This window comes from Physcomitrium patens, chromosome 12 (genome assembly GCF_059467195.1).
Source record: "Physcomitrium patens ecotype Gransden chromosome 12, ASM5946719v1, whole genome shotgun sequence".
Lineage (NCBI taxonomy): Eukaryota > Viridiplantae > Streptophyta > Bryopsida > Funariales > Funariaceae > Physcomitrium > Physcomitrium patens.
Window position 1 is genome coordinate 9,642,488 of NC_143421.1, and position 21,189 is coordinate 9,663,676.

A 21,189-nucleotide genomic window follows, 5' to 3' on the forward strand; every position below is an offset into this window, starting at 1 on the left:
ATTTCACCATTGGTGTTTTAAAATGACAAACCTCTACAGCTTCTTAAGTTGTGGGTGGGGGCTCTGAGGCATCGTGAATCAGAACAACACGATAGTGTAATTTAGAGTAAACCAAAAACCGACGTACGGTGTGACAAGGCAGAGGTGTGTGATGGAGAGGGGACATGAAAAGACATGAGGAGCCATAATAAAAACCAGAGACTGATGTCTGATCCCAGGTTCGAACTGGGGACCTCTAGTGTGTGAGACTAGCGTGATGACCATCTGCACCAACCAGACCACGCCGAAGAAAATCATCTCACGTCGCAACGCTAGTCGCGCAGACATAATCAATCGCTCCGAACCCCTACCCCGCCCCCTTCTCATCTCATCTCTCTGCAGCCCCGAATGCCGCACAGCCCCAGCCTCCTCCACGCAACTCAAACCAGGCTGCTGTCCAAGGCAGCGGAGGGGAAGGCGGGGCAAGGCACTGGTGGGTAGACCGGGGATCGCCGCCCCCTCCTCCCTCAAAACCCACTCACCGACTAACCGACGCACAAACAAACAAACAAACAAACGTACCAACAATCTTCTGGCTCGTCGTTGCTCAACCGACACTTGGTCCTCTGGTATCCTCCGCAGCGGAGCACCGCTGACGCTGTGGTTGCGACGTGTACTCCAAATGGAAAACCAGGCCCAGGCCCAGAACCGTCCTTGCTAGCTGCACCCACCTTGTCAGTGCTCCTGGATGACCTCGGGGACGCTCCTCCGCAGAGAACCCCACAACACGGACTCGCCGACACCGCCACCACCGCCATCATCAGCCAATCGCCCCTGGAGCTCCCGATCTACCCACGGATCCGAGTGCACACAAAAACACAACGCTGTCCCATAATGTGGTGCGGCATGGGTTCTTGCTGCTCTCGCCAGGGCTCCGAGCGGGTCATGTGGAGCTGGGTAAAGGTCTCACCACTATCGCATCGTTCATCGTTTGCCACAAAGGCAGGACTTGGGTAGCTGAGGGCGAGAGGGCGCACGTGCTTCCCTGTTGCATACCTAGGCACCAGACACAGACCCGAAGGCGTGGCCTCGGCAATCGTTCAAACCCTCGCAGGCACTTCTACCAACCTCGACCGTGCCTAGAATCCACTCCAATTCAGGATGTGGCTGCCGCAGCGGAGCCTACTTCGCACGGTTCCGGCATCGCTCTGGCCAGGACTTCACCATTGTCACATCTGTCTACCCGGATTCTTTTCAAAATTTATGAGATTTCTTACGAGGCAGTTGTTTTCATATTTTGTTAGGATATTCTGAAATTTTGACGCGGAAAATGTAATTTAATGATTAAGTATCAGGTATTGCTGACATTTTAGAGATCAAAGTAGGTGTGGAAGTCAAAGTAGGTCACATTATAATAAAAAAAAATAGGTACACTACAGGAATGAGACAATTTAAAGTTAATAGAAGTGGAACAATTTAAAGCCAATTGATGATAGTTAAGAATCTAGAATTGCTTAATGTCTACAAGACTACAAGTGGAATATTTACTATTTAGAAATGGACCATAGACTTTGATCCTTTAGCTTTGAATCTTTTATAAAATAAGATTAAGATTCTAAGCCAAGTTATCTTTTTTTTGATGAATTTAAGGATGTAAGTAATACAATGGCTGAGCAATTGAAAGTACTATAAATTGAGAATGACAATATTTTATTAAATTTAGATTCCAAATTGTATATTTTTTAAAATTTTAGAAGAGACTAAGAAGAGCAATAAATTATATTACAAAATAAATAAATAAATAAATAAATAAAAACTTAACTAAAACTATCTACTAATTAAATTTAGATATAATAGGATCACTATAAAATAATAAATCTTCCAAACTAATATTTTTGGCAATCTCAAATTTGAGACTTAATACTAATATAATAAGCTTTTAATTTTAAATTATAATATTATTTCTTGATTCTAATACTAGTATACAAGTATGCATAAAATAATACAGCACAAATAGAGAAAAATAATTCAAGAAAAAAACATGTCTAAAATAGTCTTTTTAATTGACCAATTTGTATTTTTTGAAAGAACTAAAGCCAAACTACATCTTTTTCTCAAGTTTGTTGTTTGATCTTCTCATTGCTATAAAAAAAAACATCTTATATCTATTAAATAAATCTAATGCTTCTTGTGGCTTGATCACTGCCATTTCTTTATTTTTATCTATATTTTTTTCATCGCCTTCATCTCCATCCCTTCTAACCATGTCATACTCTACCATCATGGAGTTTATAATCTTATCACTATCAAGAATATAAGCAATTTTTTTGAGGGTGAACAAGTTTTAGGTATCTATTAGATTAGTATAATGGAATCCTTGGATTTAAGATTGAAGCTCTTATGTCTCTTCAATTGAAGATTCAATAATTATCTTAAGAAGAATAATTCTTACATTTGATGTTTGGATTTGGCAATGATTGAAGTAATTTGAAATAATTTTTTGTTGCCACTTTGATCCATGCTGCAATAGACATAAGCATTATCTAGAGAATATTTATATTTTTTTAATATTTCTATATTTGCTATATTATCTAGGTCTTATGTTATTTTTAAAGTAATAAGAAGCTTTTAATTCAAGCCTTTGTAATAGAACACCTTTATATTCCAAATAATTCTTATATTATATGGTTGGATTTTTGACGTAATATTGGAAGATAAATGATAAATATGGATGTTCAACAATTGTGGCAACAACTTCAAACAAACATGCATAAGGCAATCATTTACAAAGAGAAGAGCTTTTTGTCCTATTATAGAATAGTGAAATCAATTCAATCATTCTGAAAAAATGACTGTTGTCACTTATGCTTTGATATTTGTATGATATTTGTTTTTTGAATGTTCGTACAATTAATATTTTTAAAGAAAAAAGGTTTTTGGAACTTACCTAAAATCTAAAATAATGGCTTATAGAAGCTATTCTTGTTGATGTCTACTATAAGTATCAATTATTTTTAATAAGCTTTGCAATCTATTAATTATGTGATTGCAAGCAATAGGTTGACTTAAAAATAATTAAAAAAAAGATATTTACATCAAAAAAAATTTCAAATTCCACATTGTAAGTCCTATCAATGAACCTATATTATTAGAATTATTTAAAATATAATTTTAGATTTTTTTAGTTTCAAAAGTATTAGGATTAGAGTCTTTTTTTTATTATTTAAGTATTTATTTGAGTTTAAAATATTTTATAAGTTATAAGAGTCTTATTAAAAAAATCATAATAATAGATTGTTAATAAGTCTTTGAGGAAATTATCTTAGTTGATTTAGAGAAATTTCCTCAAAGACTCAATTTAAAGATAATTTAAAGATTTAATTATCTTTAAATTATCTTTAAATTAGGTCTTTGAAGAATTTATATTTAATATTTTTTTAAATTTTGAAAACTAGTTTTTATTTATTGAGACCTATTGTTCTTTATTTTGTGGTTTTGTTGATTCTTAAAATAATATTGAATAGTGTATTTAAGTTCTCTATAGTATAAACACAATTTTTCTTTAAAATGTCAAGAATATTTTTTTTGGTAAGATTTTTGAATCATATTGCATCAATTTACATATCCTCAACTTTAGAATGCATGTATTGAGAAGGTATGGAGGTAGCAAAAAAATTATAAAGATATTGTGGTGTACTTATACAATTTTTAGATCAAAATTCAAAAAATCAATTATAACACTTCACAACAATAGCTCAGCTTAATTTTTTAGGATTAAATAAGTTCAAAATTAATTAATTAATTTTGTATTGCAATCTATAGAAAAATTGGATAAAATTATAACATCGTCATATTTATTATTAATTACTAATCATCAAAATTCTTAATCACATAGTAATATAAAACAATTTCTTCGGCATATAATCCAAATTATGTTGGTTGCAACACAAAACACATCTTTTTCAATAACTTGGTCTCTTTTATTATATCTCTAAATGTAATAAATCATTTATTAATAATATCTACTAAAGTGAATTGGATCTTTTTTGAGAGCAGTAATTTTTATTGTAGTGCAAAATATTTATTAATAAAATAAGTTAAGATTATAGTGCCTAAAATTGATTAATACAAAAAATCATCATTTGAAGTTCTAGAAAATATAAGAAGCTTAAAAAAATATGTGAATCTAGTCATAGCATGAGATCTATATTTGATAGTTTTAATTTAAGTTTAGGATGCTTTGTGCCTTAAATCTACTTGATTTGATGCAATTGTCTTAATTTTTATGACTTTTTTAATAATATAAATATAGATTTTTATAATGGTATATATATATATATATATATTTAAAATTATTCATTTTATTTAAGTTTTAGCCTTAATGAATAGATTATTAAAGACCTAAAAGTTATTGTCATTACTTCAATTATCAAACTCCAATCAAATCATTATTCTAGGTACATTTCAAAGAAAAAATTATTAAATATAATTATTTTAATAAAAAATATATTTTATTGAATTTATTTTTATTTTAAAAAATATTTTTTTAATATTATTATATAATCCATATTAAACTTATTAATAGTTTAAAAAGGTGCCTTCAACTCTCTTTTTCTTACAACATCTGCTACCTCTTTGCTTGTTCATAAAAAAATTCTTGTCAAATGATCCTCCTTGCTTTCTTGTTGAGTGAAGTAATTTAGCCATTTCTTCAACACAATTCTACAAGGATTCACCAATGTTACATGAGCTTAAAAGCCAAAAAACAACAACACCTAAAGGCTACAACATCGGCTATGGATATTCTCTTAGAACTGACATTCTTAAATTAACCAAAGTGAAGGATCATATGTATTCTTTTATTGATAAGCATAGACATAACATTGAAATATCTTAAATCATATCATATCCCTTAACCAACCTATAGACCTTACTTAAACCGCACTTGCACAAATCCAAATCCATATGTTTTTTGTAAAAGATTCTAAATATATTTCAAATCCACCAATGATCAATTAACTTTATAAAGATGAAAGGTTTTTTTTAGCATGATAGAAGTGCATGGTTTTTGTTAAGTTTACTACTCAATTGAGGAATAAAATGCAAAACTTGCTATGATTTTTTTTTATCAATTCAACTACCATGGCAATTCATTTTTAATTTCTTTTTTCTTCTTTTTTCTTCTTTTGGAACACATTAAAATCTTATTTTTCATTTTTTTTTTTTTTTTTTTTTTTTTGTTTCAAAACAACCCAAAATAGCTGAAAAATCTCAAGTTGATGGTTTAAGGTATTTTGACATTAGCTATATTCAAACGGAATACTATTATTTTTAGTTCCAATGATAAATTTATAAGTGAATAGTTACTTCTTGATGTAGATCATTGGATATTAAAAACTAGATGACAGTGAAGAGCTAATTCTAACAATTGGTGATGTTACAATTACCAACAACAGATTGAAGAGCAATAGAAACATAAATCAATCAGTTGAGCTACATGGATTCACTATTCATGGTAGAGGGAGAGATGAGGTATATGGATTTTGCCACCAAAATGTATTTAGTGCCACATATCAAGGTTATATTGTTATAACTAATTATATGTTTTCTTTTGAATAATTTTTTTTTGTTGATAAAATTGTACCAAATTTAACTAAGACTATCTACAATATGAGCCATAGAATGATTCATTTTTTATATTAAAATTAAACGTTTTAAATCTAACCATAGTAGAAATATTTTTTAATATAATTTTATTTATTTTTATCTTACATTCAAAGTCTTCTAATTGATCCAACATCTTTCTGAAAAATAAAAATGTAATTGATATTTTAGTTTTGATTCTAAATGCAATCTCTAAATACTATGTATTTGGGTTCAAAAAAGAAATGAAAATCTTTAACTGACAATAGAATCCATTCGTTTGATCACATCAAATAAAAACCTTAGTAAAAAACAAGCTTTTGTACGTTTGATTTAAAATTTTATTTTTAAACACTTAATCTAAGATGAAGTAAAGTTATATGAAGGTTCATCTTGTACAAAAGTAAAGTACACAACTGTGAGGTGTTAAAAACAGTTGCATATTTCATTCACATGTGATATGGAATTAGAAAGAGAAAACTTCAATATCTATCGTTGATTTGTTCATTTAAGATATCAAAATCATTCAAACATAAAAATCCTACAAAACAGTAATAACACTATATATATATATATATATATATATATAAAATTATGAAACATATCAAGCTTGCACTTTTATTAATTATGTAATGGTGATAATAATTTATTAACCTTGTGTCTTTTAGGTACAGAAAGATATACTGTCGAGACCTCGGCGGGGTGACTGTATCAGCAGGGGTTGCGAATTTTACGGGAGTACTAATTTTGTGCTATTAGCTAACTCAAGTAACGGCTATTGTCCAATACTCCCTCTTATCTAATACATTTAGAAGATGGTAGTACTCCTCCAAACATGTCAAGTATCTTGAGATGGTTGATATGTTTTGGATTAGGACAATGACAATGAGTGAATTGTAACTTTTATAATATTGTTAATTATCTCATGAAGTGATATCAAACAATGATATATTTTCTATGGGAATTAAACTTAGTAGTGTTGACTAAGGCTAAAACACTTTGATTATTACAGTAGATCAAGGTTGGTTGTGATAGATCTTATTAGTTGTTATGAATCAAGTGGCAAAGCTTCACTACTTCAAAGGCAACATTGGCCATGGAAATATTTTTTGATTTGGTGTTTGATAGAACTCATGATGTTTGTCTTATGGATCTCCAATTGATAGCACTATGTGAGAAGAAAAAACAAAAGCCAGATGTGGAGCAACACTTGTCAATGCCTCTTACTTAATTGGCATTAATGAAGCCATAAAGATAGCAAGGGTTATCATCTTATTGATATTCTATATAATAATCAAAAGACTCTTATAAGTATTAAACATTATGTTTAGAAGCTTGAATGTATATTGAATTAGAATTATATATGTATTAAATAAGAACATTAATTGTAAATTACTAATCATATCATGTATAGATACCAACCTAGTTGATGGATCCAATAGCATGTCACGAATTTAGAATACTGACTGGAAACAAGAAGCTCAAGAAGTATTGGCAAGAACTAGATTAATCAGACGAGTACAAGAACAACACTAGAGAGGTGAGCTAGAGCTCCAAGAGGTGTGTTGTCGAGACTGAGGATCCCCTCAGTCTCAGCTCCTATATATACTACAAGCTAAGAAGCTTCTCAAGCAGCTTCCACAAACTACAAAACTTCTCTAGAACTTTCTAAAATCTTCTACAACTTCCTAGTATATGTCCTTGATATTATTCCCTCCTTTAGCTTTGAGGTTTCCGAGAAGCACTCCTATTGTGAGTCGATATCAACGTAAGAAGTTAAAAATTTGTTACATAGTGTCTATAATATACTCCAATTGTCGTTTGCATAGCAAGTACTTCATTGATCCTTGTAACCAACAATAGTATCCTACACCTTCGATTTTTGACTAGGCATGAACTTCCCTGTCTTCATTGTGAAAATGCCCTGTAAACACTCCTTCGAGAAGATCACTGTAAGTAGGTTCTACCTGAAACACAATCACTAGCAACTTGTTACTAGGTATCCTCGATCGTCTTCGTGGTATAGGCGGTTCTTCATCTCGGGGTCGTCTTCATGATATACTCAATTGAGAAGACATAACTCGTATGGTATCTATCTCTTGGCTATCCATATCACACCAAAAAATACAAGCACTAAACATGGAAAAATGGACTTAGGTTACAAATTTATAGTCTCTAACTATATCTTTTAGAGGTTCCTTTTCCTCCTTCTTTATAAGACCAAGGAATAAGAGGCTTCAAGGAGAAGGAACTTCACTGAAAAACTTTCATTGAAAGAGCTTAGATTTCTGAGGATAGCATCGATGAAACTCCTATACCTTTTGCGATGCATTGATAAGATTTTCCATTGATTCCCATGTGCGCTCATTGATATCATAGCCACGCCAATACACTAGGTATTCCAATTTCTCTCCACTTACGCTATGAATCTAGTACCTTTTCTATCTCATATTCCTCGTGGTTCTCAATTTCAATATTAGGTGACAGACATTGCTTTCTTCTAGGAAAAGATGACTCTCGATAATGATCCAACAAAGAAACATGAAAGACTAAGTGTACCTTCATAATAGCCTGTAATCCTAGATGGTACGCCACTGGATTGATTTGCTTCTGGATGATAAATGGTCCCATTCTCCGGTAGTCCAACTTATCACATGGTCACTTGATTTTGATATTCTATTGAAGTAGCCATACTTTATCTCCAATTTTGAAAGTAGGTGTCTGATTCCAAAATTTGTTTGCGCATGCCTTATAAGCTTCTTGGACAGTTTGCAATTGAAGTTTCAACGTAGTTTGAAGCTTCAATAGATGTTTCACAAATCCTTCAGCTGCCGGATTGTTATTGGTTGACGGACTCAACAAATCAAACTTCGGATGATTCCCATAGTTGAAAAAAAATGGTGTTTGTTGAGTCGACACATGAAGGGTGTTGTTATATGCAAACTTAGCTAACAATAGATATGGAGTCCAATTATCTTATTAATAGTTGATGCTGCATCATAAATACTACTCCAAAGTTTGATTCATCCATTCCGTTTGGCCGTCAATTTGAGGATGGAAAGCCAAAGAAAACTTGATATCCACCTTCAATATCTCAAAGAGTGATGTCTAGAACTTTGATACGAATTGGGTTCCTTGATCCGACACGATATCATCTGGTAAACCATGATATCGATACATACTATCAAGAAAGAGCCTTGCTATGTCTTTGATTGACGATGTTTTCTTGCAAGGGACAAAGTATGCCATCTTTGTAAGCTGATTTACGACAACAAAGATGCTGTCAAATGAATTTGATGGCGACAGGTCCATAATGAAGTCCATGGAAACTAAAGACTATGGCCATCGTGGAATAGGCAATGGCTGAAGAAGACCATAAGGATGATGTTGAGGATTCTTGGATCTTCAACAAATGTTATATGAGAGGACAAAATCCTTGACATCCTTCTACATTTTGGGCCACCAAAAATCTCGAGAAATAAGTTTCAAGGTCTTATATAATCCAAAATGTCTAGTAGCTGAAAAGTTGTGTCGAGATTAGAGAACTCGGAGTCATCCTAGTCCTTTTGGAATATACAACTGCTTCTCAAAGTATAAAAGATCTCCTTCTACCTTGAACTTGTCATTATTGATACGTTGCGTGATATTGAGGGCTACAGAATCTCCAATAGTTGCAATACGTACCTGGTTGAGGAAGTCAGCATCAATTGGTACTATAGCAGAATAAAGCCTGAATTGTTCCGACTTCAACAATGTTGTACACTATTGATCAAACGCTGTTTCTCCAACCTTTGGCGCTAGATACGATCTCCTTGATAATGCATCGGATAGTCCTTGTTGCTTCCTAGGTCGATAAGTAATGACAAATTTAAATCTGGATAGCAACATATTTCATCAAGCTTGATGATAATTTAAAATCCGAGTCGATATAAAGTATTTCAAATTCTTGTGATCTGTGTATACGATCATCGGATGCGCAGCTCTTTTGAGAAAGTGACGCCATTTTTAGAAAGAATCCACTATTACAAGAAGTTCTTTATCATGGATCTCATAGTTGATCTCGGCAGCAGAAAACTTTCGAGACTAGAACGCAATCGGATGAAGCTTCTTATTTGCGCCTATAGCAAAATCTGAAGCATCAGTCTCCAAATAGAAGGCCTTTGCAAAGTCCAAATGTACGAAGATTGGAGCCATAGTAAATACCATCTTAAGATCTTGAAATGCTTTTTCCGCTAGAGGTCCCCATTCGAGCTTGTCTTTACATGTCAACCGAGTGAGCGGAGTAGCAACTTGAGAATAATTCTTGATGAAGATCTGATAGAAGTTAGCAAAGCCAAGCAAGCATTGTACATCTCTAATCGTCTTTCAAACTTCACATGATACGATTGCTTCCACCTTCTTAGGATCCATCTTCAAACCTTTCGTAGTTGCAATGAATCCCAAAAATTCCATCTCAGTTTGGTTAAACAAACACTTCTCCAACTTGATGTAAAGTCCTTGCTCGTGGAGTTTTTCAAGGACCAGACGGACATGTTTCTCATGCTCTTCTATGTTTTTGGAAAATATCAACATATCATCTAGATAGATATCAACAAAATCGTCAAGGTGCTCTTGAAAGATGTCATTCATCATGTGTTGAAAGACTACCAGAGCATTGGTAAGACCGAAAGGCATGACATTATATTCAAAATGGCCATACCTTGTATCGAAAGCTATCTTCCATTCGTCTCCTTCCTTGTTTAGTATGAGGTTGTAAGCTCTTTTTAGATCAATCTTTGTAAAGATCCTTGTATGCCCAAGTTGTTCTAGAAGACCTGATATCAAAGGTAATGGATAACGATTCTTCTTTGTCACCTTGTTGAGACCTTGATAATCCACGCACATCTGCAGTGAGTCATCTTTTTTCTTCACAAATAAGATTGGTGCCCCAACTGGCGACTTCAAATGACGAATGAAGTTCTTGGTTAGATTCTTGTCAATGTACTTTTGCAACTCCACTAACTCCTTCTACGACAAATTGTAGATTGGGCCAAAAGGTGGTTGTGCTCCTTCTTGCAAGTCTATGGCACAATCGTATGGTCGATGCTCTGATAGCATGTTGGTATTTTTTTTTTGAAACACGTCTTCAAAATCCTTATATTGCTCCAGTATACTTGCTGTCAAAATCTTCTCTTTGCTAGTTGGAGTTGCATAAATAACAAACGGTGTGCCTTCCTTGGACATTGTTACAAACGCTCTTGCTCCAATAAATAAGGATTTTTTAATTCGGGATCTTTTAACAAACTTACTCTCGGAATGTTCTATAGGAAATATCATCTTTCGTAACCTCCAATTTATGGATGGGTTATGCATTTCTAACCAAAAAAGACCAAAAATAACATGGTTTGATGGATTTCTAATAATATTGAAAATGATATAACTACTATGGTCTTTAAACGTCACCTCAATAGGTTTTGATTCATGGATGACACTACCAAACAATAAAGGTTGTCCATCTATTACTTCTACGTGAACGAGTTTAGGTTTTTGTATTAAAAGAATCTTGTGACGCTTAACAAATTCTTTGTCTAAAAAGTAAGCAGATGCTCCTGAATCTAATAACGCTAAGATTTTTAGTTTCTAAGGGCCAAAAGATAGAAGAATGGTAAAGCAATGGGTAGGCTAAGCGAAAAGAGAGGAACTTGATTGTTGTTGTGGTATTGAATTGTTCAGCCACACAGTTCCTATTGTGGCTAGGCATCCTCATTTTCTTAAATAAACATGGCTCTGGTCTTGACAATGCGTCGATTTTGCTTCTTGGAGTAGTTTTCAGCTATGTGGCCTTCTTCACAGCAATACAAGTATAGTCCTTCCATACGTTACTTTTTTTTCTTCTAGAGTTAGGGATTTGACATGTATCGTGTCAATTTGCATGTCTTCTACCTGTGAATGTAAATTCACGCTACTTGCTAACATAGTTGGAGCGAGGTGAGTCGTATGTTGTCTTCAGTGTTGGTCTTGGTGATGTTAGAACAGGTAATTATCGCACTTTACAACTTGACTAATAGTTTTATTTTTAGCATTTGTGGATCAGAAAGAGATAATAAAAAATCCTTCACGTCATCCCTCAAGCCTTAATAAAATTGATTTATTAATGCTTCCTTGTTCCAATTGATGTCGTATATTAATTATCTAAAATCTGATTCGTAGATTGATGCGGAGCGTGCTCCTTGTCGTAGTGACCGGATCTTTGTTGTAGTCCATCGCGCCTTATCATATTTGCCAAATGTTTTTGCAAAAGCCTCCAAAAAAGTTTCGAAGTTGTTCAAAATTGACGACCCTTTCTCAAACAAAAGAACAAACTATGATAGAACTTGCTCCATGAGCAAAGTTCCAATGAGTCTAACAGGTGACTCCTCCATTGGATAGCGTTCGGGCTGTAAAGCTGTTATCAATCTAATTTGATTGACAAAACCTCAAAACTTGAAAAGCATACCATCAAACTTGTCTGGAAGGCTAATTCGAGGCTCTTTTTGTTGTACGACCAATGGTCATCGTTGAACTAGAAGCAAAGCTACTTCTCTTGGTGCTGAAGCTTGAGGCTAGTGAATCCTCGATTGTGCCATCCCGGATGCTCTATCATCATGAAGTCTTACAATGATCCCTTCAATCTCTATAGTTCTCTGTGATAACGTACTAAGAGCATTCATAATGGCGTCCAATTTCGACTCCAAACTTTCAGTCATACTAATATCTTGACCTCCGACCATTCTAAGAGAAAGAAAGAAATGACTCTACAAGAAGATAGTATTGGTTTAGAGGAGGGTACTCTACAACCTCTAAAACGCCTTAAAACCTTCAAGAAGAGGAATAATCCACTCTCTCCAAGAAAGATAAGACTCCAATATTATAATAGAAGAAATATCAGTTTAGAAGAGGGTAATCCGCAACCTCTAAAATGCCAGTACTTTCAAGTAGAGGGATAATCCCCACCCTAATAAGAAGGAACTAGCTGTGATATGAAAGATGAGTGTAGTCTCGACAAACTATCACGAATCTAAAATACTAACTGAAAACAAAAAGCTGAAGAAGTATTGGCAAGAACTAGATTAATCAGATGAGTAGAAGAACAACACTAGAGAGGTGAGCTAGAGCTCCAAGAGGTGTGTTGTCGAGACTGAGGATCTCCTTAGTCTCAGCTCCTATATATACTACAAGCTAGGAAGCTTCTCAAGCAGCTTTCACAAACTAGGAAGCTTCTCAAACAGCCTCTACAAACTACAAAGCTTCTCTAGAACTTTCTAGAATCTACTACAACTTCCTAGTATATGTCCTTGACATGGCATTTGAATATAAAAATTTGATTCATTTTTCTTTTTTTTTTTGGATGTTTAAGAGCAATTAATACTAATGATCTAAATTTTGAAGGTAATTGGTATTGACATAGATTATGAATTATAAAAGATAAACTTGACCAACTTTTGTTGAATATATGATGTTTGTATAACTTACAATTAGCTTTAGTGCATGTTTTAGATAACTTGCAAGTTTAAGATGTAATAAACTTCTATAAAATAAAAGAAAAGAAACCAAATATAAAGCTTAATTTTGATTATTTTTAATAATAAGAAGTGGCTATTAGTATTGAAGGTATTATTAACATAGAGAGTCAATAATATAAATTTGTTATTCTTACAAAGATAATAGATATTGCCATCATCAACAAAGTTTATAAATCCAAGTGATGTCAATTCTTTTATACCACTTATAAGAAAACTTCTTCAATTCATAGAATGTTTTTTTGAGATGACATACTATAAGATAGAATAAATCTTATTAGTTGATTGTTTATTCTAAGTTACTTAAGAATTTAATCTAACTTGTTATAATAATTATGTGTATTGTAATTTAACATCCAAATATATGAATATTATTAATTTTTTTATTTAAATTTAATTAAAATAAAATTTAATAAAATTCATTCATATAAAATCTTTAATTATTTAGAAGTTTTTATCTACAAATAAAATTTAATTTTTAATAATAATTAATCTTTGAATGACAATTCATCTACAAATGATTATTTATTTTAAAATAATAATTAATCTATAAATAATAATTCATCCATAAATATTAATTCATTATAATCCTAAATACTTATAATGTAACTTCATCCAATCTAAGTTCATCTACTATAGAAATCTTACAAATCACAAAGTTCATAAAAATAAATTATTATTTCTACTTCTAACATTTAGCTCCAACATACAATCAACAACACTAATTTCTTCTGTAGTTCCTTACAAGGAAAGCTTAAAGTGGCAAAGGCTTGGCATTGTTGTTGTTAGAGGCTCTTAATGCATTGTCTTCATTAATACCATTTTTTTTTTTTGGAGGTAGGATTTTACACCATGTCTTTAGGAATGCCTCATCAGTAGCCAATCTAGTGAGTCTCAATAAACATAACATTAATAAAGAAGTATAACAACAACAACAACAACAACAACAACAACAACAACAATAAATTTGATGCTAACCAAAGTCTATCTCAAATCCACTTCTTTTCTTTTGCGACAACTTTTGTCCACTTAGACAATTGTCGATTACTTTGTACCTTGATAATTTATATGAACTAACAACTACTAGTTTAATTCATATCTTTTAGCCAAATCTTGCACTTATCAATTAATGATTGTCTTGGAGCAAATTTTTTTTTTTCTTAAACCATTGAAAAACAATGTCTTTTAGAAGTCTAGCTCTTCAAGAGAATTCAAAGGATTTAAGACAAATAAAAATTAGAAACAAATCAACTACACTCTGATCAATATTTCATTCTATAAAATAAAAAAACATCTCATAGAGCAGTTCATCATACCTTAAATTTGGCAAGAATCAACTTGTTGCAAGATTAATAATCTTTTGATTTAATATCTTAAATTAGAAATAATAATAATAAAAAATAACTATTAATAATTCTTAAAAATAACTAAATATAGCTAATAAAATCCTAAGAGCTTGTAATATTATTAATCAAAAGAAAAAAATTAGAATCATAAATAATAAATTTTTTATTTTTCCTAAGTTTTTTTTAATTGGACCTTCATTATTACATGTAGCTCTGACAAATAATTTGGAAAATCCTTTGTTATAAGACTATTAACTTTTGAAAAGCCAAAAATATCAAATTATAGATGATAACTATAATTAATAGAATACAATATATTCTTCTATTCAATAATAAATTTGTTTATAATAATAATTTATTATAAGCAAACTCTGCTAAAGATAAAAAGAAATATCTAGTCATCTTGTCATTAGTTGATAGTATATCTCAAATATGGTTCCAAAATTTAATTTATCTACTCTGTTTATCCATCAATTTGATGATAAAAAGTCAAGAATAGTTTTATTTCTACCTTTAAAATATTGAATTTTTTTTTTCAAAATCTTGATAAAAATTGAGACCTTCCATATGATATAATATTCTTTAGTAATCTATAATAGCAATAAATATTGTCAAGAAATTTTTTGGGTGTTTCTTCACATGTAATAGATTTTATATATTGTACAAAATATATCATTTTGGTAAAACAATCTATTATCATGAATATATTGTCATAAAAATTTGAAACTAAAAGATTTATCATAAAATCTATAGAAATAGAAGACTATGACTATTCTAGAATAGGTAATGGCCAACAAAGTCTATAAGGTCAAAGACAAGGAATTTTTGGTCTTGAACAAAGGTTACATATTTGTATAATTTTTTTAATTAATTTTTATATTTAAAGCCACTAGAAGTATTTGAATATTAGCTCCAAAGTTTTATTATATATAAAATATTCGACTACTAGAAAGTTGTGACGAACTTAAATAAAACATAATTGTGCTTTACCTTTTAGAATATATAAACAACTTTCAAAATAGAATAGATTATTTTTGAATTTGAAGTTAAAAATATCATAATATTTAGAAGAATTATTCTTAATATTATAAATAAGAATACTAGAGAGCATACTTGATTGAATTTACTTGAGAAAGTTTGAATCAATAGTCAATGTAAATCTTGAAATCAAATCTTGATAAAGACATGCTCCAACATGCTTAATGATGATTCAAATATATGTTAATATAAAATATTTGAGATTCTTATAATCTAAATATACAATGATTAGATTAAAAGCACCTTTTAGATTATGATGCCATTCTTAAAATAAATTCACAATTATTTGAAGTTATTTATTGTGGATTTTGTAGTTGATATTCATTGCTAAATATTTTTTGGAATAAAAAGCTATTTGATAGAGTTTATCATATATTTCTATTTGTGATAATATTTCTCTTAAAGAAAAGTTTGATGTATTTGTTTCTATATAGAATATCTTGGAGAAGTTGATGTAATATAAGATTAGTGTAGAAATAAAAGCTATCTTTAATGTTTTAAAAGATGTTTCAATTTCTTTGCTTCATTAAAGTTTGTCTTTATATATAAGATGTGTAAAAAGAGCCTTAACTTGAAAAAAGTTTTTGATGAAGATCCAATAATAATTGACAAAATTCAAAAAAATTAGATATCTCTTATTATTTTTGAAGCTTTGTAATCTATACTAGTATGGACTTTCTTAGGATCTATTATAAGACCATCATTTAAAATGATTTATTCTAAGAAGTTAACTTGAATAATATGAAATGTACACTTTTTCAACTTGGTATATAATTTTGCATCTTTAAATTTTATAATTCACAATAAATTTGAAGTTTATATTTTTTTATATTTTTAAAGAAGATTAGAATGCCACTCAGATAAAAAAATAATAAAATCATCAAGTAACTCTTCAAAAATATCATTCATTAGATGTTAAAAAATAATTGATACATTTGTGAGTCCAAAAAGTATGATATTATATTTAAAATATCTATGGCTAGTTTGAAACATAGTCTTTTATTCATCTTTTTTTTAATAACCACATTGTATACTCATGATATATCTATTTTTATATAAATCTTTACTTAATTGAGTTAATCAAGAGGTCTTGAAATGAAATATAAATGATATCTATTTTTGATGCTGTTCTTGTTGAGTCTTTGATAGTCTACACACATTTGTAATGATCCATCTTTCTTCTTCACAAATAAGATAGGAGTACTTAATAGAGATTTTGAATGGCATGTAAAGTTCTTAACTAAGTTTTTGTCAATATATTCTATGAGTGCAGCTAATTCATTTTGCAATAAGCTATAGATTGGTCCAAATGGCAATTGAGCTCTTTCTTAAAGATCAATTAAAAAATTATATGGACGATGTTCTAGAAGAATATTTATATTTTTCTTTTCAAAAATATCTTGATAATTTTGATATTGACTTGGAATGTTGATTATAATCTTTTTACTATCAAAAATAGATGTGGCGTATATAACAAAAGATGACATTTTTTTTACAATATGTATAAAAATTCTTACATCTATCAATAAAAATTTAGTTGTATTAGACTTATAAATTTTTATTTGACTAATAAAATCTTGGATTAAGTTATAAGAAAAACCAAGATTATAAAAAATTCAATCTATTTGATAATTATATATCTCTAGCCATAATAATTTTAAGATAATTGAATTGAGAAGAAATCTAATAATATTGAATATTACTTAATTATTATAACCATTAATTTTTATATCTAAAGAAATAGTTTTATAATTAATAATTCTAATAGATAACAAACAACCATCTATTATTTCTCTATAAATAGATTTTATTTTTTTTACTAAAAATATTTTTATTTTTTGACAAAATCTTTCTTTATAAAAGAAGTTGAGGCTCTTAAATCTAACAAGGCTAAGACTTTGTGATTTTTTGGTTCTAAAAAAATTTCTAATATAAAGTAAGGCAAAGGATTTGAAAAGAGAATAAGGCCTTTAGTAGGTATTATATAAGATTCCAATCGCATGGTCTCTATTGTACTTGGAAAAATTGGTTTTTTGACACACTATCTTCTTTTGCAATCATGCTCTTTATTTTTTAGTTGCATTGCTTCTTTGGACAATATTGAACAACGTGCTTAGGTTCTCCATAATATAAGTACAAACCTTCTTGATGGTGTTGATTCTTTTTTTATTTATTAAGAAATTTGAAATATATTATATTAATTAGCATAGATTTTGGTCTTGATGAATGAATTTTTATGAACTTAAAAGCTATTTCCATGACTTGATTTATATTTCTTCAACCAAATCTTTGTTCTTGGCATCTTTCAAAGAGTCAATTATTACATACAATAGCTTAAGTAATAAATTGTTCTAATGAGTTTGTTTTGGAATTATCATCAATAAATCTTTGATGTTATCTTTAAATCCATATTAAAATTGATAAGGGCTTTGTCATTTCAATTTATGTCACAAGCAAGGTTTTGAAATTTCGAACATATATGGTGGTTGAATGTAATATTTATCATAATTATATAAATTTGGTCTCTATTATTATTTTTTGACCATTTTTTTCAAATATGGCTATAAAGACTTTTAAGAATAAAATTAAATCATAGAATAGTTTTGAATCTTTTTCTATCAAAGGTACAAATTAAAAAAGAGTACTCCCAGGTAGAAATGCATCTAGATTAAATCCATTAAGATATTGAGAAGGATACAATCTTAAATAGAGCTTCACTTATTGTAAAAATTTTCAAAACTTTGATCTTGTTCTATCAAAGTTCTCTTTTATACATATCATAGTTTTCCTCATATTTGTAGTAATAAGATTCTTCAAATTTGATTGTGAATTTGATTGATTTACTTCTTTTAATTTCATAACTTCTTGGCGTAGGCTTTAAATTTTATTCTTTATTTTTTTTGTAAGTATAAAAATGCTATTTCTATAATTTATAGTAGAGATATATGAGATTTTATCCTAAGAGTGTTAACAAGCTTATGAAGTTCTAGAATGAAGATTAGCATTTATATATATATTTTTTATATAGATAATTCAAATAAATTCAAAAATAAAATTAGAAGAAGATAATCTATAATTTCTAATATCAAATAAAAATTTCTATAAAGAAAGATAATCTTTTATTTTTTTTAAAAAATAATATTAAAAAACTAAATATTAATTCAAAAGTAGGTAGTCCACAACCTTCAAAATACAACTATAAAAGTAGACTAATTTACTCACTTCTAAAAACAATAAAAGAATAATAAATTAGCACTCTTATCAAACTACTAAAGATATAAATTTCTAAGAAATAAAAGATCAATACAATCTTGTATTATTGAAAAAGACTAAAAAATCACTCAAAGATAGTATAATATTAAATTAGAATAGCTATTGTCAAAGATAAAAAGACTATAAAGTCTTAAAATATGACTAAAGATTAGAAAGGCATTAATAAGACTAAAGAAGGATTCACTCTTATTTCTATATAAAATATCTAACTAGGAGCTACATGGCATTATTTTATAGGATCATTCATACATATCCAACTTATAAGACATATGTTTAACTTACAAGACAAGTTCCTATATGTACACTACATAGTTAATTTATTCTATAAGCTACTAATACATGCAATACTTGGCTAACTTATTGGCTAAGTTAAGTTTTTAACCTACCAATCAACTATAAATACATCTAAAATCAAATACGCATATATAAAGCTTCTAAAAAACTTTGCTATAAGATAATATTAAATCTACTTACATTTATCTTCTACCTAATATTTCTTATTTAAATAAATATGTATGTCCATGACAACCAATTGTCTTGTGCTCTTCCACAAGTAAATTTGTAATTGTAAAAAAAAAAAAAAAAAAAAAAAAAAAAAATTATATTTCTTAAACAATATTGTTAGTTCTTTTTCTTTTTATAATTTATTCTTATATAATTTAAGATAATGTGACTTATTTAACACTTTTTAGCTAATAAATTCAAAATTTGGTAATTTATCCAAAATTATTAAGTTCTAAATTATTTTCTTATAATTTTAAAAAAATCTATGTAATGTAGATTGAACTAATGTTTTATTTATCACTTAATATCCTATTATAGATAAATTATTTTTTAAATTTAGAATAATTTATAAATATTTTAAAATAAATTTATATTTTTCTATTTTTTTTATTATGAAGACAAGAAGATATTTGGAGAATTTGCAATAAGTCACATCCTTTAAAGATATTCTTCAAGACTTGCTAAATATATGAAGGATTATCACTTTTTAAAATAGTTTTTATAAATTTATTATTCATTGCTATTACAATTAATGCCTAATCCTTGAACTATTTAGAGATAAATATTATTGCTCCTACTATGGTTGGATAAAATATAGGCACCATCTTCTTTTCTACTAGATCTCATTGATTCTCCCTCTTCAATAATGCATTTATCTTGAGCTTCTATATATTATAGTTTGTTGATCCTTCTAGCTTATTACTCTTGTAAGTACAACCATGGTTGATTGTTCACTTGCCATGTTAAGTTTATGCATGATAAGAGTTCAATCAATTAGTATAAAATAAATTATGAAATTTCTAAGAAAAATGTTTCATCAATGAGGCTCACTATCAAAAGAATATTCTAAAGAAATATAAAAAAAACTATTCTAAAAGAAATACTCAATAATAAGAGTTTAGGGATTTAACTTTGCTTTAAAATCAATATACCTTATTTATTAAAAAAATACTATATTAAAGGATGTATTAGAGATAATTATTACTAATAGAATGAGCTATTTTAAAAATTGTTATTACTGTATTTGAAAGGTCAAATAATATTACTAATATTTATCAAGAATACTCAAATATTTATTTATAGACTATAATTAAGTTAATTGAGATAATCTTGAATTATTAGATGATGTCACATTTCATAGTAACTTATATATCTTGGTTTTGATATATTTAAGCTATTTCATCCATTCATATGGTGTATTAATTTGTAAGAGAGAAGCTTATTCAATTTCTTTGGAATCAATTGTAAGTTTGGAGAAGAAACAAGAATTGATTAAAGAATTGGCTATTGATCTAATAGTATAGATTTATTTTATATGGATATTTTTTGTTTAATATAGAACTTATCAAGTCATTAATAAACTTGCAAGAAGAAGAAATGTGGTGTTTGGAGCTTTTAATATCTTATTTGCTAGTTTGTAAGTTTTAGATAACTCTTAATCTATGTTTTTTTTAGTGAATTGATGCCTCAAGAGTTTTTTATTTTTATTTTTATTGAATGAAAGATAAAAGAAGTTTTGAAGTTAGAATTTCTTGAATATTGATGCATGTATCTTTCTTACATCTTTTAGCTATTTTTAGATTCTTTTAAATTTAAGAGATAGTTATGTCAAAAGAATTATAGATCATTACTAGCAGATAAATATATTCATACTTTTGTAATAATCTATCATATCCAATTTGACAAAAATATGTTGTTTTGATATTGTAGAAGATTAAGTAGTATTACACCTAACATCAAATATTTTTTGGAGGTTTGTATTATAGCTCATCAAATATTTTAGTTGATTAATTGAGTGCCTTTAATAGAATTTGAAGACTTATTTGGTAGGACATTTAAAAAATTATATGATAACATAGAATATTAAT

At 29.2% G+C, this 21,189-nt stretch overlaps 1 non-coding gene across 1 annotated transcript; it reads right to left on the bottom strand.

Moving 5' to 3' along the window:
• Nucleotides 1-205: 205 nt before the first annotated feature.
• On the bottom strand, nucleotides 206-279 carry TRNAV-CAC (transfer RNA valine (anticodon CAC)). The gene has a single exon. It is a non-coding gene; the product is annotated as a tRNA-Val (tRNA).
• Nucleotides 280-21,189: the final 20,910 nt, after the last annotated feature.